At 48.5% G+C, this 22,813-nt stretch overlaps 1 protein-coding gene across 2 annotated transcripts in view; it reads right to left on the bottom strand.

Moving 5' to 3' along the window:
• The window catches only part of LOC135914564 (uncharacterized), a 502,153-nt gene that overhangs the window by 232,019 nt on the left and 247,321 nt on the right, over positions 1 to 22,813 (bottom strand). For both annotated transcript variants that reach the window (XM_065447470.2, XM_065447473.2), the window contains exon 6: positions 8,623 to 8,670. The gene's annotated coding sequence lies outside the window, so the exon portion shown is untranslated. The remainder of the gene's footprint in view (positions 1 to 8,622; positions 8,671 to 22,813) is intronic.

The raw sequence follows: 22,813 nt of genomic DNA, 5'->3' as shown, positions 1-22,813 counted from the left end.
GCTCGCCCGAGCCCCTCTATTCCGCCAGCGCACTCCCTTCGCTTCAAGCGCCGATCCAAAGCGTGGCGGAGTGATCGATCACAAAACTGCGCAGAGTACCACGGCTGAGGCGACAGAGCGTCGAAGGGGAGCGAGAAGAGGAGGGAGGTGTGGATAGAACAACGAAAGATTATTTTTAAAAAAGGAGGAACCGGGAGTACTTGAAGATCTCAAGAGCCCCGCTCGAGCTGTGATGAGGCTTGAATATGTTGGGAGCTCGGTTTAACAGAGGGAAAAAAATTAAATTATGGGATTTTACGTGCTAAAACTACTTTCTGATTATGAGGCACGCCGTAGTGGAGGATTCCGGAAATTTCGACCACCTGGGGTTCTTTAACGCGCACCTTAATCTAAGTACACGGGTGCGTTCGCATTTCGCCCCCATCGAAATGCGGCCGCCGTGGCCGGGATTCGACCCCGCGACCTCGTGCTCAGCAGCTCAACACCATAGCCACTGAGCAACCATGTCGGGTGGGAACGCTATATAGCGCTGCACCACAGAGCCAGAAGGAGGAGGAGGAAAAAATGTTTATTAAGAAGAATGAAAGCAAGCCAGTAGGCAGCTTCATTTTGACTCCGTTCCGCGCCAGAGGGGGCTCGTTAGTTCTCCGCAATGTTCGAGAATTCATACCTCGAATCTCGCGTCGTCCTGAGAATTCGTTCCAAGTGGATCCGCCTTGCGAAGTCCACGGCTAGAATTTGTAAATTGCAATATGGGCCATAATGCAATTAGTTTAAAAATATAATTCGTGAATTATGGTTAATTAGTCGATCTTGCATTTCAATTTTTCTGTGCAAATAGTGTCCGCCGCTTCGAAGATCGGCTCATAAACTAGAATTTAGCTATCTGCCACAGGCAACCTTAAAAAGTTTTGAGCGTTCGCCGAAACACCCTGTATTCTGAGGCTATCCTGACAGCCACTACTTGCCCACCTTCGTCTTACAGCAGCCTATACGACAGCTTTGAAGTGAGTCATTTTGCAGCGCTCAACGGGACCATGAATGAGATGTCATTTTTGAAAAAGCGTGTCGAAAGGAGACTTCCTCGACGACAGGTGACGATTGGAGGACTCATCGACCATGAAGCGGAACTCAAGGGAGCAAAGATAAAAAAGAAAGAAATACAGAAGGCGGAGGCACCGGTGGACGAGGCGTTGAAAAGCGATTGGAAACGAGCTAAGGCACGAGAAAAATGCCTGACGTGCCTCGCGACCAGTTAAACTCGAACTCTCACCTTTAGCGAGGAAAGCGTTCGTCTGCGAATGGTTCGTCTGCGTCTGCGAATGGTTCGTCTGCGTCTGCGAATGGTTCGTCTGCGTCTGCGAATAGTTCGTCTGCGTCTGCGAATGCTTCGTCTGCGTTCGTCTGCGAATGCGTTCGTCTGCGTCTGCGTTCGTCTGCGCCTGCGAATATAGGAAAACTGCATCCGTGGGAGGATCGACAAGTTAAAAAAGAGCGACGACTTTATACCCATAGAGTACAGCGGTGTGCGAATCATTGTTTTCGAGATAAATCGAACAGTCTCTCCAGAGAATCGAATATCGAATGCTTTTCGAATAATGAACAGCTTTTTTTTCGCAACTGGTAAAAGACAATGTTCACATACAGGTTGTTCGCAACGTAAGCAGGCTTCTGTACGGTCAGTTCCAATTATTAAGGGTTGTTTATTAAAAGCACAACACCGACAGTTTCGGCGTCCCTTCCACAGAGTGGTTTTTATCGGCTGTTACACGGCCCATTCAGCCTTCGGTGACTTCCCTCCGATTGCATGATCACATCTCCAATGCGTCTAGCTTTGCTTTATTTTCGTGAATGACGTCTGCGTACCCTTCTACATAACTTACATTTTTGCGTGTTTTTTTTTATTTAGAATATAAGCAACTTGAGACACTATCTGGGGACCACCCTACTCACAGCTGATCAGCCTCGTCTTGTCTCGTCTGCGATGACCGGCCACAGTTGGACTCAACTGGCGCTCTGATAACGATGGCTGTTGCAGCTACTCTGTAACACCCCTCAGCTGCGATTGAGCTGTTGTTTTGTTGTAGCGCAAGCTGAACAAGGACAACAGAAAGGCACATCTGACACGTAGTATTGTTTCTGTTGTCCTGGTTCAGCTTGCGCTAGAACAAAATAAGATATGCCGTACCAACAAGCCCCTGTAGCTATCCTCCGCGATCGAGCTCAACTACCCTTCGGGCCAACTGTCGTTGAAAGCGTCCGTGTGGACGACTAAAGCATACTTTCGATACCTTGGACAGTTTTAAGTACTAGTTTATAGCCCGCTACGCTCAGCCCGGTGTATATATCCTTCGCACACAGACGCCCAAGCGGGAACGCTATAAAAAAAAATGATGGGGTTTTGCATACCAAAACCACTTTCTGCTTATGAGGCACGCCGTAGTGGAGGACTCCGGAAATTTCGACCACCTGGGGTTCTTTAACGCGCACCTTAATCTAAGTACACGGGTGCGTTCGCATTTCGCCCCCATCGAAATGCGGCCGCCGTGGCCGGGATTCGACCCCGCGACCTCGTGCTCAGCAGCTCAACACCATAGCCACTGAGCAACCATGTCGGGTGGGAACGCTATATAGCGCTGCACCACAGAGCCAGAAGGAGGAGGAGGGAAAAAGTTTGTTCTTTAAATAACAGCAAGCCAGTAGGCAGCTTCATTTTGACTCCGTTCCGCGCAAGAGGGGGCTCGTTAGTCCAGCATCCCTACGGAGTTGGCTGCCCGCTGGGGCCCGCCACACCAGCTGTCGTTGGTCGCGCGAGTCTGAACTGGACAGCACGGCCTCCCACTGTTCGGGGGCAGCATTTTCTGATGGGGAAGGACGGAGGGTGTGTCTGGGCGAGCCCAGGTGGACGGATAAAGCGATTCGTACTAGCTTACTTGCCGCAGTGTGCTATTTGTTGGGCGGAGCATCACGGTGTCCGTCCGCTTAACCCATTTGTCGTTTTTGCAGCCAAGTTGACTACGCGCTGCTCGCTTTCTTGGGACACGTGTCTATATGTAAAAAAAAATATATCAGTGGCAATTTAGCGGCAAATGCGAGAGAAATGCGTTAGAATGACGTCGCACTTCTTTGACGTCCCGGATTAATTATTTGAACTGCGTTAACGATATATATATCATGTGACGTACCTCTACCACGTGACCGGCAGATGGACACAACAGATGAACGCATATATTAGACACTTCGCCGCAGTTCTATTTCGCGAATGCAAGAAAAGTTCCTGCTCGTTCGATGGAGAGAAAAAAAAAAGATGTCCCGCAGAAACTCCTGTGGGAGTTGTCTAAGTATGCGCAAGCGTTGTGCCACTTGATCATCTCCACGCAGCCCGGTGTCGTTCATCAATGTTACGAAACTTGATCGGACAAGTACTAAATACCGCTCTGCGGCGACATGAAGTGCTGCGCACGGCAGCGCAAAGCGGATTGATGACGCAAGCAAACTACTGCAGGTAGCGGCGCCAGGTGCGCTAATGACTTTCCGATCATTACAAGCCGTTATCGCTATTTAGCGCCTCACCCTTCCGCGTCGAACCGTGATCAACCGTGCTGCTGCGGCTGCTGCGGATGGCATGGCCGCGCGGGCTCTATCTTAAAAAGCGATCTGCGACGGGAACACAGTACGCCACGAGCTGATAGCTTCGTGTGCGCTGTGTTCTCGCCGCTTACTTCGCGTTGAAACTAGAGGCAGTACGAAAGTCAATTCGCTCGCTGCTGCTGGCGTGCTTTTTTTTCTACTGATTGTGGAGGCTGTTCGACGCGGCGTCACTTTAATTCCGGCTGCAGAGTTCTACTTTAGTCTTTAGATTTGTCCTGTTGCTCTCCTTTCCTTTTTCCTTTTTCCTCCCCCCCCCCTTCCTATCTTCCATTTCTGTGTTGCTGTCGCCTCCCTTCAGAAGAGTAGGCAGGCGTTGTGCCCCTTCCGGTGGCAGTTGCCAGCCTGCTCCTCGCTTTCCCTTTCCTGTTACCTGTGTATATGTGTATATGTGTGCAAAACAAATAATAATAATAATAATAATAATAATAATACCGGAGGTGCCATATCTCAACATCGTCAAAGTCACACATATTGTCGACTTCTGCAACGGCGGCTTTTAGACTTTTTGAGACAATCAGAGAGTCCGTAGCAGTCCTCTGGGCCGATCACAGCTGAAAAGACGGCGCACTTTGACAACGTACAGAGTAGCACACCGGGGTGAATTAGCCGAGGATGTCATACGTTTTTCGCGTAGTATGTCATAAGCGTTTCAGTAGCGCTATTCTCGTCGCCTTAGAGAGAGCTCAGTCAGACAAGTCAAGTCAGACAGACAGATGGACCAACGGACTTAATGCCTTCGCGCGTTTCGCAAGGGCTTTTTTTCCCCCCTGTCTTCTGGAACCCGCAATATCAAAGCAGAAATCTTCTGCGCCAAACTTACTGCATTCATAGACATAGAACCACCACCCGAGTCAGCAAGCAGGCTTTGCCCACAACGACGTACGGAGAGGCTTTTTCCTTTCTTTCTTCTTCTTTTTTTTTTCCCTGTGTTATTCGCCAACGGCTGCGACGAGTTCCGATCGACCGAGATCTCCTCGAATCCAACGGACTGTGCTTTCGCGCCTTTTTTACGTAAGGACGGGCTTCGACTCGTTCACCGACCGCCGTCTTCGGCGTCTCCCAAAGTGCGCCGATTGCGCAATGCACGCAAGGAAATCGAGCGAATCCATCTTCTCCTTCCCGTCCTTCTTCTGTTGTTTCCTTCTCTCTTTCTATTTTTTTTTTATCCGGTTCCTCGCGTTTCGACTCCACCCACGCTCTTCATCGTCCGGGGCTGCGAATCGCTGCGACTTCGTGTTTGCCGGCTTTCGCATTAAGCGATGAGGTGAGCCGACGCAAACGCCGATGCGGGGCTCGAATGGGGCCCTCCTGCTCGGAGACAACGCATGTATCTCCGGGAGGGAAGCCGCCCTGCCAGGGCGCGCATCGAACGTGCCACTCGATGGTGACGCAATGAACGAGGCGGTAGTCATGTTTTTTTTTCCCGGGCTCAGCTCGTTCTCTGCGAGTAGGCTGCAGCGCGCCGAAAGCACTGCCAACGTTGCCAGTTTGCCAGAAAGTTACGTTCAGAACGCCTGCGCGCGTTGATTGATTGATTGATTGATTGATTGATTGATTGATTGATTGATTGACTACTTGATTGACTGACTGACTGATTGATTGAATGAGTGATTGATTGATTGATTGACTGACTACTTGATTGACTGACTGACTGACTGATTGATTGATTGATTGATTGATTGATTGATTGATTGATTGATTGATTGATTGATTGATTGATTGATTGATTGATTGATTGATTGATGCAAAAGTCAGGTCTGGCCGAAGATTGAGCGCCACGCAACTTAGCGATCATAAGTTTTCGATGGAGCAATAAATGGCGAGGGGCAGATATGTAAGACGGCTGTAAAGAGACCTGAAATACAGTCGTCGTAAAATGCGAGAGACATACATCCAAGTTGTAGAAATACTATCACGAGCTTCTCGCGCACGAAGGGATGACATTCAGAAATGTATATGAAGGTTGGGAAACGCATAAAATGATACGATTCGTTACACTCGGTTTTGAAACGTGGAGGACCTGGGCGTCACCGACATTATCGCGAAGTCCCGACTCGGAGCAAAGTTGGCTAACGTTGTGTAGCGACTATTGGATACGTAAGATGACGTTGTCCGTAAAAAAAAAAAAGTGAACGAAAGCGCGCCGCGTGAGTTTCTTCCGGTTGCAGTATAGCGTTTGGAGCCACGGACCTCGCACTAACGGAAGCAGTCAGCGCATCGCGACACCATGATGAACGATCTCCAATCGCGGCCGGAGATCGTTGTTCGAAATGCACGTTCGGTTTGCGTTCGGTTTCGCCTCACGCGATTGGCTTATGGGCCGCGCCGACGGGCGCTGCTGATAACGTAGCGGCGCGGCCTATAGACCCGTCCCGTGAGGCGAAAATGAACGTAAACCGAATGCGCGTTTAATCTTAATTAAACTTTATCACATGACGGCACGGTCACCATTTCGTAGTCCAATTTCGAAGGGCGAAACGCAAGAACGGCCACCCACCATGCATTGGTTGCACGTTAAAGAACCCCAAGCGGTCAAAATTAATTTGGAGTCCCCCCATGGTGACGTCACTCATAGTGAAATAGCGGTTCTTGTGGCGCGATACCGTAGAATCTTTAAACTAATAAACCTCAGCTTTGGATTTCTTCTTTCGAGTTCTTCCTCTTGCACACTTCGCGTGATGTATAGGCACACCCGGAGTTCGAGGCACGTGCCTAAAAATCGGGAGTGTCGGAATCGAAAAAAAAATTACCGACGATTACGTTACTTCCTAATGCGAAATTTGAGCGCAGCAAATAAGCTGTTTCACCTTTTCGATAGATTGAGGCAAAGAAATCGAGCAACACATGTATGCGCTATCACAGAATTTTTTTTTTTTATTTTTCACACGTATTCCTTTAACGAAGACTCCACTAACAGTTCTTGACAGTCATGAAGGAAGCTGTCTTACACTCACCGCATTAAGTTGTGGAAGGTGCGCTGGCCTCGAGGGATATTTGTAACCGTTTGTTGTCGAAAAATGAGGAATGTCACCTTTCCGCACAGATTGCATGCATGAAGAACACAGTCTGAATTGACACAAGTCCGAGTTGGGAAACCCACACCGGAGATTCTCACGGCACGTATCCGGAAGCGGTTTCACGTCATTTTGGAACCAGAGCCGATCACACACTGAACACACACTTCCAAACGGATTGTCTGTAAACTGTCGCCGGAAAGCATTTGTTGCACCCTGACTGTTTGCGAGCCTTTGTTTGCGTTTGGCCTCGGCCTCGGCCGCGCGAACGGTAGAGTCTTCTCTGCGACGGCGATGAGCTTCTGCTTCAGCCTCGCTTACTGCTGGTTGCTCTCGACGGCGGCGATGAGCCTCCGCTTCGGCGGTGCGAACGGCAGGGTCTTCTCGGCGGCGGCGATGAGCTTCTGCTTCAGCCTCGCTTACTGCTGGTTGCTCTCGACGGCGGCAAGAGATTTTCTAAGGAAGGTAGTTGAAGTGTGGGATTTAAGTGCAGCGCAGTAACTGTCTCTCCGCGGAGGACACCTCAACCGCACTGCACAAGGGGAAAAGGGGAATTAAAAGATAGGTGAGAGAGAAAGATAGATAAAAGCGCGGCGGCGACAGCCGCAGCGGGAAGGCCGTGGGTGGGGCAGGTTTACAGGCGGCTTCGAAGCGCCGCGTCCTCGGCGAATGCCAAGAGCGCGCGTGAGCCTCCGCTTCGATGGTGCGAACGGCAGGGTCTTCTCGGCGGCGGCGATGAGCTTCTGCTTCAGCCTCGCTTACTGCTGGTTGCTCTCGACGGCGGCGATGAGCCTCCGCTTCGGCGGCGCGAACGGCAGGGTCTTCTCGGCGGCGGCGCTTAGCCTCTGCTTCGGCGACGCGTACTCCTGGATCATCTCGACGGCGGCGACGGTAAGCTTCTGCTTCGGCGGCACGCACCTCTGGATTCTGACGGCGACGGCGCTGGGCCTCTGCTCTGGCAGCTCGTTTAGCAGCAGCAGCAGCAGCAGCAGCAGCAGACGGAGGACTTCCATCGGTCGTCTCGCTCATGGCTCAGAAAGAACTGGCAGATAATTTCGCAGTGGCGAACGGCAGCGGCAATTTCGGCTCGGGCGGTGCACATATACAGATCCGCCGCCACCGATCTGGCTCTCTGATTGCCACCGCACAGGGCGAACGGCAGCGGCAATTTCGGCTCGGGCGGTGCACATATACAGATCCGCCGCCACCGATCTGGCTCTCTGATTGCCACCGCACAGGGGTTGCATTGGAGGAGGAGCGAAGAAAGAAATTAAGTTCGAGCCGGCGCTTTGACAACCGGAGACTCGCAGGAAGAGGGGGGAGGGGGGCGGCGTGTACACCCAGCGGCAAACGATGGGGGTAGAAGCGCGCGCAGCAAGCGGACAACACGATAAAGGGAGGAGGGAAGAGATAGCAGCGACTGACTGATGCCGCTGACGCCGATAGTGAGTCAACCCCAGCTGCGGAGTTGGTTTCAGGGACAACGCCGCCGATGCCGACACAAACAATATGATACCCTCGCTTCCGCAGCGCTAAGAACCAGGTCTAGCCGTGGGAAGGTGGTCACGTATTCGTCGACGTGCCGGGGCCTACGTGAAATAACCGGCGCGTCGGCAACTGAAGAGCACCCTATCCGCCACACAAGAACAGGGGGGGGGGGGGGGGGGGGGGACCCTTTCCTCATCTTTCTGCATGGCGGCGACGGTGTTCTATGCAGTCACGTTATCTTGACTCTCTAGCGGCGTCAGCGGCATCCAGCGGTATCAGTCGGTCGCTGCTAGCGCTGGGGGGATGAAAGGGGTGCGGAGCAGGCTACGAGGCCGACGACAACGCCGACGACGACGCGAAACCCAGGAACGGACGTCAAAGAGCTGCGCTCTAAAAACGCTCCGACGAGCCCGAAAACACGACTGGCAAGGAATTACGGGCACGCGAGGAGGAATTCCGATGGACTTACCAAGGCTCCGCTAAGCCCAATCCGTCGCGGTGGCATGTCGGGGGACGCCTGCGAGAAAGAGAGGAGAGAAAAAAAACACAAGCACATTACTTTTCACGTTTTCTTCTTTCCCCTGCAAGAAGCATTGGGGTGCGACAAGAAATACATCAAGGAGAAAGTACGACTGGCGGCACGCGCAACGAAACGTCACAAAAGACGCAGACAAAGCAAGTAACGCACTCACTGCGTTGTTTATTTATTTATCTATTTTCGGCTGTTTTCTAATAGCACCTTTTGCTCAAACAGACTCGTATTCACAAATGTTCCCGGCTGTGTGTGTGTGTGTGTATATATATATATATATATATATATATATATATATATATATATATAAGGTACAGAGAGGGAAATGAAAGCGGACGAAAGGATAACGTGTCGCCGGTGGGAGCCGAACCCACAACCTCCGCATTACGCGTGCGTTGGACTACCAATTGTGCGACGGCTATCAAACCATCCACCATTTGGGTATTTATGTTTACTAGATCTAGCCGTAGGAGTGTCAGCCTGCGCTGCTCAGAGCCATGGATACCAACTTGCGTGCACATATACAGTGACGTCATAACGCGGCCACAATCTTGCGCGTGCATACAGAAGCGTTATGAATGGAGAAAAAAGTTCGGCAGATACACTTATGATGGCTCACGAGTGGGAATGCGAAAGCTTTTATAGTCCTTACGGTGAAATCATTCTTTTTCTTTTTTTTCTTTCTTCTGCGCGTTCTTTCTCTGCCCACGCTCTCGCCTACGTTTTAACTGCGCCTCAGTAAGGCTAAATACTTTATTTATTTATTCATTTACCTCACAGGCTCCCGAAGGAGTATTGCGTGAGGGGAGGATACAGGGAATTAGCAAAAGAGAAAGGAGTAAACAGAAATTATACATTGTTAGCGAGTAAACATGAAAGAACAAATATCTAACAATATAAATAACGCGATAAATGAACCAAACGACTGTGTGAAGTAACAAAAAGGAGTACCAAGACATTATACAAATGGTAGTAGGTGAAGGTGAAAGAACAAGTCTACAATAATGTTAAAGCAATTCAAAACAAACATTCAAACAAAGCAAAAAGAAAAAACCTATACAACTAACGCGAAAAGTGACGAGTTTATAATTCGAAGGACCACTCAGCGGCGTTCAAATGAACATTAGTGCTTTTTATTGTATACAGTCGTTTTATACACTCATGACGTGGCGCCACCTCCCACCCATTGGCTGCGTCACCACGTGCCCAGCGATAAAAGCACTAAGCCACATATTTACTAATCTAGATGGCTGCAACGTGATGTGCGCGATGACGCACGCACTAGGCGCAACTTGAAGTCAACCATAACCGTGGCGCCACCGTGGCGCCATCTGGTGTCGTGTGTTAGCGTACAGACGCTGTGATGTTGAAGGCCGATCTGTGTATGAACATTTTGTGGAAATGGCTTGTGAGAGTACGCGACGTGTACAAAACGATGGATTGCCATGAACTCACTCTACCTTCCCTCTTAAATGCTTATGTAGATAGTTATTTTGATCTTTTCAGTGCGTCAAACGGTGCTTTGCGTACTATGTATGTTACCATGTAGGTTCTGTTCTTCTTTGTGGTGAATATTGTCTAAATATTGTATAATTTTGTTATGTTTTCTTTTGTATTTGTTCATTATGTATAAGTGTTATTAGACTGCAATTACCTTTGTTTTAAAAGCCTTGCTGTGAAGCCGCTGCCAAGCGAAAGGGGGCTGCCGCTTTTTCAAGCTGTTTCTGACAGCTTTTTCTGCGCCTGCGCTGTCTGTATTTCTACAACGCAGAAATAAAGAATTTGAATTTCAATGTGGTGTCAGTGCCGGATACCTTAACACATTAAAAACGATCGTGGTCTGTGATCACAAACTCCTTTGAGGCTCGTAGCCAATCTGTAAATTAAGAAAAGAAGGAAAAGTCACCATGGCGTCGGGGAATCGTGCTCGTATCGCCCCCCCGGAGGCCCGGGTTCGAATGCCACCCAAATTAACCGAAATTTTCTTGACAAAGCGATTGATTTACTTTGTTTACAGGAACCTCCCCGTGAAATCTGACGTCAATCCGAGAATTTTTTACGCTTTGCTCTGTCGGCCATTCTTTTTTTTTTTTTTGTAGCATCGCTAGGCGCCGACGACGCCGAGTTTTCGCTTAATGCGGCACATAATGCTTTCGCATTAAAAAACAAACAAAAAGAAACGTGCAAACGTGCAAAAAGCAGCAGTTTGCGAATAACCCACACGTGAACAGGTGCACATTCAGTCGTGTCCACGAGGGAGGGAAGCCGCAGCCAGTGGAATGTAGGCGAGAGGGGGTCACATGTCAACAAAAAGCATGCGAGCGGTCGCAGCTGCCAGGAGAGTGTTTCTTCTGTTATACGCTTTGTTAACATCACGTGACCCCCTATACCCTACATTCCACTGGCGGCAGCTTTCCTCCCTTGTTGACGCAACCAAACGTGCACCTGTTCACGTGTGGGTTATTCACAAACGACCCACGTTCTTTGTTTCTTTCTTTTTAATTCATAATGCCTCTGTATGAATGCGCAAGTTTGTGGTCACGCTATAACGTCACTGTCTGTAACGCCAAGTCTTTATCCACGCTTATTTCCTTTGGCTTTACATGACACGGTGTACGTGTTGGTATTCATGACGCCGCTAAATAAATGTACGCGTGCTTGTGGTCATGGGCCACGCACTCTTTTGTTTTTCTTTTTTACACTCGTAATGCCACTGTATGTACGCGCAAGTTTGTACTCACGTTTTCCTTCTTTTTTTTTCCGCTCATACGGTTATGGAGAAGAAAATGTATAAATTGAGCTCTGTCGCAATCTTGATGAAGGCCGGACCCTGGCCGAAACGTCCAAATTTTAATTTTTCGCTTGTCTACGTGCGCCTGCGCTTATATATATATATATATATATATATATATATATATATATATATATATATATATATATATATATATATATATATATATATATATAATTTCACTGTTATTTGCTTTAGCGTTGCGTTCTTTAGCGTTACTTTTTTACATTTCAATGCAACTGAATGTCGAAGTTCTTCTTAATTGGATTGGATTGGATTGGATTGGATTTCCTTCTTCGATGGCGTGAATTAATGCGATCTTCGATCTCCTCTTCACTAACACCCATTTTATGATGTTTCAGACCGACCACTCCGTTGAATATATTCTTATTTTCGGCCGCTTTCCTTTTGATTTTCCTTTTGTCGTTTCTCCACTTAGCACCGCTATTTCACTAACATGCCCCCATCCGCTCATTGTCAGCATACCTCAATTTGTGGGTACGCCCATCATCATCATCATCATGAACAAGTAATTCACTGTGCAAAAAATACATACAAGAATGGCAGAAAGAAAGATACAGACAGAGCGTTTGATATTTGATTCCACATGATTTCTTGTTTATTTCGAAGTACGTTATTTAGTCCGCACGAACCGAGAAGGTTATCACCTCTTTGGTACGAACCATCTAGTCTGCAATCGGCTACCTCATTATCACCATCATCACCATCACTTGAGGAGTAAGCAAGCAGGTGGTGTTCGCTTCGACAGCCACCTGGTATCGTAATAAATATGTTGGGAAGCGATAAAATTACGCAGTTTCTTTTTTATTGAGAGGGGAAGGTTCCTTTACATAAACTACTATTCCCGCATTATTTCCGCGCATACGCCACCCTAATCTGATCTCATCATCCGTGGAAGTCCTCTCCTTTCCATTAATGAGCTGCGTGTGACGCCAGCTTCTCATAAATTAATTATGTTTCCAGTCTATAGGCAAGCCCACGCCGCATGAAATATTGATGTGGAACGTCATTATTCCTTTGAAAAATATTTCCGTCGTATCTGTTGCAACGCCAGTCGGCGCTCATTCTGCTGCTGCCGCCAACTCTCTTTATATATATATTCTTTCTTACGCGTGTATTTTCGATCTTAATCCCGTTGTTGTGTCGACATATCATCCGGAATGTAATAATTCACTCAAATCGTAATTCTGTTTCGTCCTCGCGAGTGCGGTCGAATTTTGTTCCCAGCTTGAACCGTTCTTTCTTTTTCTTTTTCTTCTTTTTTGCTGCAAAGAAAAAAAAAGATTCAATAATACGCGTTTTTCGATTTCTATCTGATTAACCTTTTCCGCGCAGTTATCTCGGCGCGCTCGGTAGGTTTTCAAGAGAAACGCCGCGTACCAACATACGCCTTGCTATCGTGATGCCTCTTACGTACGTACGTACGTACGTACATACATACATACATACATACATACATACATACATACATACATACATACATACATACATACATACATACATACATACATACATACATACATACATACATACATACACGCACGCACGCACGCACGCACGCACGCACATACATACATACATACATACATACATACATACATACATACATACATACATACATACATACATACATACATACATACACGCACGCACGCACGCACATACATACATACATACATACACACATACATACACACACATACATACACACACACATACATACATACATACATACATACATACATACATACATACATACATACATACATACATACATACATACATACATACATACATACATACATACATACATACATACATACATACATACATACATACATACATACATAGACTATAGTTGACACTCCGTACGTGTTTGTTTTTCGTCACCATAAGCTTTTTTTGTTCTCCATATGACGAGCGTGAAGCTCAGGATGAGGAAGAGGCTGGACGACGACGATGGCGACTACGACACGATAAAGACGACACGATGACAGCAGCGTGACAAGGACGGCGTAACGGAGAGGACGGACACATCCAACCCAGTCTCGATCTTCTGACTGCTGTCGCAATAAAAGACGAGAATCGCGCCTCACTCAAGGCTTGTTCAACGCCTCGCTTTTTATTCCTGCGCGCTTTAGCCCATACCCTCGTTGTAGTATAAAGGAACGAAGACTACAAGATGGCCCTTTCTTCACTCAAAGAAAAAAAATACAAGACAGTAAGAAAAGACGGCGGTATTTTGGCTACAACACGCCTACACGGGTAGTGCATTTCGGAAAGTCTATGTACAAGTGCTAACGCCTTGCAAGAGAAAGCAACAGAAAAACCCACCACCCACCATGCAACCAAGACTCGGATATCTATATAAGAGATTGTAATTCTCATACACGTGCGGGCTCGGGAATTTAATTACCCCGCGCCGCAACTTGCAAAGCGCTGCACGCAACTCGCAGACACCGAATGCGCTCGGAGCGCAGACAAATGAGAGAGAGAGAAACAAAACGAAGAGAAGTAGATAAGAGGGCGTACTCGGCGTACATACAAGGCAGCAGCAGCAGCAGCAGCCGCAGCGCGCGCCGTGTCTTTAGCGCCGTTTGCATACAGGCCCCAATGCTGGAGTGCCTAATTACTCCAGGCGCCGCGCGTTGTACGTGCGTATATATACCGTATAGCAAATAGATACGACTACGACGTTAGAACTATACGCTGCGGGGAAAAAAAAAAAGAGGTTCTATTGCTCGCTCGCTTTCCTGCCGTGCCGTGCACTTTCTACGTTAACCCGATATTCCCTCCCCCCTGCCCCCCTCCCCTATCCAGCCTTTCACCCGCTTCCTTGCCTCTCAGCTTTTCCGTGCTTAACTCTATACACTTCGCTTTCTCTCTCTCAGATTTCTCTCTTGTCTTTCCTCTCTCTCTCTCTCTCTCTCGCACTACACTTCGCTTTCTCTCCCTTAGGTTTCTCTCGTCATTCCTCTCTCTCTCTCTCTCTCTCTCTCGCTCTACACTTCGTTTTCTCTGTCAGATTTCTCTGTTGTCATTCCTCTCTCTCTCTATTTCTCTCTCTTGTCTTTTCTCTCTCTCTTGTCATTCCTCTCTCTCTCTCTCTCCCCTATCGTTGATTGCATTCCCTTGGTTGCGTTCCTCTCTTGCTTTCACGCTGGCGTCATTAACGCTTTTCGCCGTCCTTGCCTGATGAACTCGACTGCGTGCTCCCTCGTTACCTCAGGACAGATTGCAGGCTGTGCTCGCTCATTTAGAGGCCGCCGTCGCCGCCGGATACTGGCGCGCGCGCGTATCGGCGAAGGCGTAGGCGCAGAAGCCCGCGGCCCCCTACGCGAGTTCGTTCGCTCCGGGCGACTTTGCCGCGGGCGATGCGTTTGCCTTAACGAAGTCCCGCGAGAGGTACACTCTTCGAGCTCTTCGTTGGCTTGTCCCTTCGTTCCATAACTAATTCGTTCACTCGTTCAATTTAGGGAGGCCCGCAAGAGATCGTCTCAAGCTTTCCATTGGATTCATTCATTCGTCCGTTTCTATTACCGGCGCCCCGAGAGACTGGATTCATTCATTTGTTATATTTCGTTCTACCATTAATTCACCCGATCGATTCTCACGAAACGTACGAGACCCTCTCAAGCTTCTCCGTCGAATTCATTGATTCAGTCATCTGTTCATATTGAGGACGTCGCGAAGAGACTTCATTCATTGTTAGATATGGAGCTGGTTCCTGAGGCTACTTCGAGTTCCCCAAACCGCTTCGAGTGGCAGCACAGCTAATTGAGGAATGCAGAGGCAGGAAAGCGCATTCCAGAGAAGCGGCCGAGCAAACAAGTTTAAGGCAACAAGTTCGTGCGTCGCCGGGATTAGAAGGGGGCCTGGGACAATGGAGCGCAATCGACCCCCTTCGTCTTTGAAGAAGGCATTTGCCACCGCTGCGGAGCCGAGTCACCGGGAGCAGGTGGGCATCCGACAATGAAGCAGGTGCACGAGCGCCCCCCCCCGCTCCTTCTCCAGCCTACAAGTGGATTGCCAGTCTGCGTGGCAAGACCGCAGAGAGCCCCGACAGGTGTGCCACGCGACACGGGCGCCTACCATTGGCTGCAAGTGGCGTCATCGGAGTGGACTCTCCCATTGGTCAAACATGACGTGACTTGCAGTGCTCGAAGGGCTTATAAGAAGCCTTCCAGAGAGACCTGAGGGTGCTGGGACATGCCCTGATTTCCCTGTTTCACCTCTCTCGAACTTCTTGCCGCGGGCCGCAGCGTCCGAGTTGCTGCCGGCCCGTAATGAGTGTACGAATGTTACTTATCTCTCACCTCCCTGTATAAATGTAGAATAAATACTCCCAAGTTTGGGTTTTCATCCCGAAGTCACGTCCCCCAACCCCTACATCTGGTTGGCAGCGGTGGGATCGCCTCCGAATGCTTCAGCTGGTGGCAGCGCTACGAATCAACCTTCGTCGAGAGAGATCATAAAGAACCGGGAAGAGCGAAGAAGAGAGAGCCTTCGTCGAAAGAGGTCCGAAGAGACTGGGAGTATCGAAGAAGGAGCGAGCCTTCGACCCAGGGAGTCCGGAAGGAACCGGCAACAGCGGACGAACGAACCGGATGGCAGGGTGCTGCAACCGTAAGTGAGCGCGTGGTTTTTTTCCTTATGATTCGCCAGACTCAAAGGTTGTGTGTTCAATTTTGATAGTTCTGGGAATCGGGAGTTTGTTGCATTGTGTGTTTGCACAAATTAATTAAGGAAAACAGTTTTAACCACCTGTCGGGGCAGCTGCCATGGATCTTAGAAGGTTGACGAGGTTAGACTTGTTGTTGGTGTGCGACGATTTGGGAGTTGAGGCGGACGAACGGATGGAAACGCCAGCTATCATAAAGGCGATTAATGATAGTGGCAATGATCACAAAAGCATTGAGCTTGCTTGGGAAGTGATACAGGAGCCACGGGAGCGAGAGCGTCGTGTACGTTTGCGAGCGCGTCGTGAACTTAGGAGTGAGCTTAAGCGTGAAGAACGCGAGAATGAACGGAAGCAGGAGCTTCAAGAACTTACTCTTAGGTGTCAACGTCACGAACGTGAGAAGGCACGCGAACGTGAGAATCAACGTAAGCTTGAGCAAGAGGAAAAGTATGAGAGAGAGAAGGCAGCACTGATCAAAGAGATACAGTATTGTGATCAGTTAATGGCACAGAGACAACGGCTGTCTGAGAATTCTGTAGGAAGTACAGAGCAAGTGTCTAGCGGATTTTCGCCAGAAGCCGACGAAAAGAGTAGTGCCTGTGAGATTGACTGCCGATTAATAAGTGAAGGGAAAAGGCTAGCTGCTAACGATGCCTTAGTGGCAACAGAGGCCGTTAAAGGCCGTAGTGAGAGCGACGAGGTGCTGTGCCAACAGATGACTGTGGAGACAGCTAGGCCAGCTGCGAACAAATTGGCACAGTTACCGCGTGTGTGCGTCGCTGGTAAGGTTAGCGAGGTTGCTAGCGAGGAAAAGGGTACTGTTGACGCGACAGACGCGAGCACCCATGTAGAGCCAGATCTGCGTGCAGAAGTGAAGTGCGAGCTGGACGATGCAGTTGAGAGTGGTTCTCGGGATGGAGAGCTTCCGTAGAAATGAAGCGAGTTGTTTTGTTTTTTATTTTGAGCATCGGAAAGTTTTCGCGATTTGAGACTGGGATTTCTTTCAATGTGTAAGGTTTGAGCTTTGTTTATGTTTTCGTTCGAGAAGCTCGAGATTTGAAAGACGCGTTTTTATGTAAACATGTAGTCTCGCGAGATGCTCATTAATAAGTAGATAGGTTTTTTTTTTATGTGTGAGTAACCTGAGGGTCAAGGTTATCGTTCAGAGGCCTATGGTAAAGCGCGTGTGTTATTTAACCTTCTTTAAGTGTTTGTGAATTTCCTAAGGTTAAGCGCGTAGATTTTCAGTAAGTGCATCATTTGCATTGAGAAGCGTTCTTAGTTCCATTAGCGCGTGTCCTGTGTGGACGGAAGGAAGCAGATTTATGACTGGGTTGCTAGTGTGTCTTGAGGGCAGCCGTATTCTGACTTCTTTAGTGAACGTGCGTGGAAAGAGTTAGTAGAAGACGCATCATTTTAAGAGTTCTGCGGAGTGTGTAAGTCCCGCGAGTTTAATTGTTCGTTTACGTCACGTGTCCTGTAGGACTTTCAGGAAAGAAACGTGAGTAAGCGTGAATGAAAAGTTTGCCTACAATGCAAGTACGCGTTCTGTTTAGTGACCACAAGGCTGGTGCACTTGTGATTACGTACTTGTGAGGTTGACCAGATTGTTCAGTGGCACCAATACGTGCGAAAAGTACGCCACTGTTATAGATTGGAAACATGCTGTTCGTGTAGTTAGGCCACTTATGTTATGTTCGGCTGTTTTCATTTGTTGTTTGCATCGTCGACGACCCTTTTGTTTTGCAACAACAATAGTACTCTGGTCTTGTCGGCAATCGAGGAGAAATGGATAGCTGTTTGGAAGGGTGGTTGGAACTGTTGTCAAAATTGGGGAACTAAAAGATCAGGGTTGATTTTGACTCAGTAATAGCCTGGCGAGTCAGGGGTGAAGAGCCTGCGCTTACGCGTGGTGCAGCGCTGTGTTGTTTGGTTTGTTTGACGTTTGTTCTCCAGGGCCTAGGATCCCGAAGTTCGTCAAACGAGGCTCGACCCCAGTACCCTGCAGCTTCTTTCTGCGTTCCTCCTGGCCAGCGAATTGAGTTCACCGGCCATTCAGAACAACCGGGGCGAGGACGAGCTGTTAGATATGGAGCTGGTTCCTGAGGCTACTTCGAGTTCCCCAAACCGCTTCGAGTGGCAGCACAGCTAATTGAGGAATGCAGAGGCAGGAAAGCGCATTCCAGAGAAGCGGCCGAGCAAACAAGTTTAAGGCAACAAGTTCGTGCGTCGCCGGGATTAGAAGGGGGCCTGGGACAATGGAGCGCAATCGACCCCCTTCGTCTTTGAAGAAGGCATTTGCCACCGCTGCGGAGCCGAGTCACCGGGAGCAGGTGGGCATCCGACAATGAAGCAGGTGCACGAGCGCCCCCCCCCCCGCTCCTTCTCCAGCCTACAAGTGGATTGCCAGTCTGCGTGGCAAGACCGCAGAGAGCCCCGACAGGTGTGCCACGCGACACGGGCGCCTACCATTGGCTGCAAGTGGCGTCATCGGAGTGGACTCTCCCATTGGTCAAACATGACGTGACTTGCAGTGCTCGAAGGGCTTATAAGAAGCCTTCCAGAGAGACCTGAGGGTGCTGGGACATGCCCTGATTTCCCTGTTTCACCTCTCTCGAACTTCTTGCCGCGGGCCGCAGCGTCCGAGTTGCTGCCGGCCCGTAATGAGTGTACGAATGTTACTTATCTCTCACCTCCCTGTATAAATGTAGAATAAATACTCCCAAGTTTGGGTTTTCATCCCGAAGTCACGTCCCCCAACCCCTACATCATTCATTCATTCATTCGATCATTCACTCATTCATTCATTCATTCATTCATTCATTCATTCATTCATTCATTCGTCCGTTTATTCACCCCTCAGTTCTTTCACTATAGATATGATAGTGTTAATGTAACTCATCATAGTGCAACCATTGTCCCTATAGCGACAACTCGCGGTTATCCGACGCCCCAAGTTTGCAACGTGGCTGCACCGAATTAAGGTGCCCAGCAATACGTGGACTACACGTCGTCGTTCGTGGCTCCAGACGTTCTCTTCGCTATCTCAGCTGAATGCGCGCTGATATATATATATATTCGTGGTTTGCATTCACGTGACCGTTCTGACCCTGTATTCTTCAATTCGGTCTTGGTCTGTTCACTCGTTCCGTAGCGCACCTACTGCACCTCCATTATTAAAATATTTCATTCAATCATTTCCACATATTTTTTCGGTGCATTACTAGCTTCATCCGCTTCCTAAAGCTTGTTTCATATTCGGCCTAAAGTTAAACTCAGTCACATCGGCCTAACGCTTGTTTGTTGCTCGTGCACTAACATTGAATCACTCGCTTTAAGTCGTATTTTCAATTTGAGGCACGCGTTCGCCGTCGCCGTCGCCGTGCGGTCCCGGGTGCGAGGGCGCATGCGCGGGCCACGCGCCAAGCGCTTAGTGTTAAAGGACACGTGATCGGATGATGAGCGACGGCGGGCCAAGAAGGGGCTGATGGCTTGATGACGGCGCTGTCTTCCCGCGCGCCCGTCGTAGGAGGCGCCGCGAGCTGCTGAGTTTAGCACATGCGGCCCAGCTGAAACGGTGAACGGAACGTTCGCTTCGGGATAAGCAGGCGCATGCCCCACTTCCGGCGCTTCCTATGCCACCATCGCTTTCTTTTTTTTTTTCTCCATTTACGACTCCGCTTAGAGAAGACACTCCTAACTCGCCTAATGCCCGCCCTAACTAAATAGCATTAGATTTGGCAACCAAACGTCCATTGCTCGGTTGTACAATCCACTAGCTCACCTCCACTAACATCCCTATATAACCACGAAAGTCTCATTCTCGCGCCAGCTGGTTCCATCCCTCTTCATTCGTGCAATAAAGGGGGGTAACACAATTATTCCCGTGGCCATTCTTGGGTTGCGTTATTTCTGGTACGTTCGTCATTCTTAAAAGCCGGGAATGTAGGACTATAATAAAAAAATAGAACAGCCACCATGCTACGAAAAAAAAATGCGCGATTCGCATATGTCATTCGGCGCATTCACTATGACTTCCCAATTTTCCGCCATCTTTCCTAACTTTTCGCAGGCATTTCGACGAGTTAGCTATAACGTCACGGCACTGTGCTTTCCTTCAATTCGTAGCCGTTAGTATACGCACCGCCGGTAATTATTTTACAAAATCGTTGGCCTCCGAGCGAGAAAGTCAGTCGTCCAATCAGCTCCCATGCCCGACCTTTCATCCACGTCATTCGCATTCAGAGGCAGGATCTTAAAAGCAGAGTAGCATAGGGAAAGGTTCCCTTGCGAAAAGTACGCGTCAAATTTCCGCAGATTTACCGATACTAGTTTACTGAAAGCTACAGAAACTCAGCAAGAACTGTTTAGAATGATAACAAGGAATTGCATGATGTGGCATATACTTCTCTCCCAAAAAAAGCAATTCAACCTGGTTACGTGCAGTTGTCCTCTGTTAAAACCGTAAAAAAGAAAAAGCATTTTCCACATGATGGAATATGGCAGCGCACTTCGAAACAAGGATGTAACACAGTATGAACAACCTTTTTCAATCTGTGTTACGCCCTTGTTTCCAAGTGCGCTGGCATATTCCATCATGACTAACCAACTAGCCCATCAGCACACTGTTGTTGCTCGAATTTTGCAGCAAGAAAGCATTTTATGGTGCAAATCGTTCCCTATACAGCGCTCGGTCCTGTTACTTCCCTGGTTTGTGAGGGGAAAAAACTGCAAATTTGCCTTCACTCACGCCTCTCAAATGCACCCCCGAGTGATAGATGGGAAGGAATCTCGAAGGCCATGTTTTGCCCTGCTGCAGACGTCGAAAAAGCCATATATCCGCTCTGTCTGAAACATCACTCACTGTGAAGGGCACAGACGAAAGCAAATTCCCGATTTCTTCCTTTCTTTTTCTCTTTCTTCCTTTTTTCTTCGTTTTTTTTTTCACGGACAAGACAAGTAACAGTGTCGAGTGTTACAGTGAACGACCCTGGCTCTAAAATTTTATGTTTCTGCGAGGATCGAGAAATAACGGGGAAGCGGTAAGCGCGAAATCATTTTTTTTTTTTTGTCAACGCTACGAACAGGAAAAAAAAAAGAACGAAGGTCTCTGCAAACGGGCCGATTAGAAACAAGAAGAGAAATAAATGAATATGCTGATAAACGTTAAGCGTGCTCCACAATGCTCGGTGCGGAATCGATCTTCATTACGTGGCCCCGCTGGCGACGCGGGCTTAAGTGTGGAACAAAAGTCTCGCTCGTTGAGTCAGAACTCTATTGTTTCGGTCAATTTTTTTATTTGCATGCAACATGCCTCCGCAGCGGCGAACAAGACACAAAAAAGAAAGTGCACGAAGCAGTCGCGCCACATTTTTGCAGAGCGCGTTGTCGATACTAGAGCTATTCTTATACACCTTTGAGGAAAAGTCATTTGAATTGTTAAAATTTAAATTCTGGGGTTTTACGCGCCAAAGCGCCGATATGATTAGAAGGCACGCCGTAGTTGGGGACTCGGGATTAATTTTGACCAACCGGGATTGTTTAACGTGTACCCAATACGCGGTACACGGGCGCTCTTGCACTTCGCCGCCATCGAAATGCAGCCGTCGCGGCCGGGATTCGATCCCGCGACCTCAGGCTTAGCAGCGCAACGTTGAAGCCACTCAGCCATCACAGGCAGGTTCATTTACATTATGTTGACTTGGCTCTGCTAGAACCTGCTATGGACATTTTGTTTATCAAGTTCTCAGGCAAGTTCTCTAGCAAAACAGTTTACCGATGCTAATGGCAGTGTAGACAGTTTCTAGAATCGATGTCGAGATGACCTTCTAACGTCGACGATGATATTAAGAACACGGAAGACAGCGGCACCCACCCACCCAAGGGGACTATCCAAGGGTCAGGTGGGTTTCGTAAACGTATCTTGTAGGCATGCAATGATTATTTTGTAAACATGCAATTATTATGTATAAATGCTTCCTGTGGCAGGGGAAACTATAACATGACTCCTTCACGTGAAATACTACAAGGACCGCAAATAAGTTGGTCGAGAACTGAAACATGGAGAAACGCGTTCTCGCAAATTAGGTGAAAAAGAAAAGAACTAAATGGGAGCCTCACATACAATTGCGACCGAAACAGGAACATGGCCTCCGAGATTGTGCAGCGAGAGGTGCCCGATCTTGTAGGCTACGCTTGCGCTTGGACGTCTAGGTCTGCACACGTGGGCGCTGACGTTGAATGCCCCTGCTCATCAGCCGGCGCTTCTGACACACGTTGACGAACTCGTGCTGTCAAGGCGCAGACGCTATGCCAGAGCCTCAATAAAGTCTCCGCATTGTCAGTCGCGGGCCGATATATCAGCGCCACCTTGCAAGCACCCGGCGAACCTCGTTGTGACCAACGAGATTTCTGCGCACACCTGTGGGCATTTCCCGGTCTTATAGTTTCGTAATCGGACATATGACGCGCAAGAGGCTTCGCACAACAGGACACGAATCAGGGCGCACATTATGAGCGCAGCTTGCTCTTACAAGTAATATTTTTCTGACTGATCACACACATATATAAGAGGCACAGATGCCATTTGCGTGCTTTCGGACAAGAGGCTTCTTTGATAGATTTCAGAGGTACAT

The sequence above is a fragment of the Dermacentor albipictus genome, chromosome 6 (assembly GCF_038994185.2).
Source record: "Dermacentor albipictus isolate Rhodes 1998 colony chromosome 6, USDA_Dalb.pri_finalv2, whole genome shotgun sequence".
Classification (NCBI taxonomy): domain Eukaryota; kingdom Metazoa; phylum Arthropoda; class Arachnida; order Ixodida; family Ixodidae; genus Dermacentor; species Dermacentor albipictus.
This window is presented reverse-complemented; position numbering and strand designations above follow the sequence as displayed.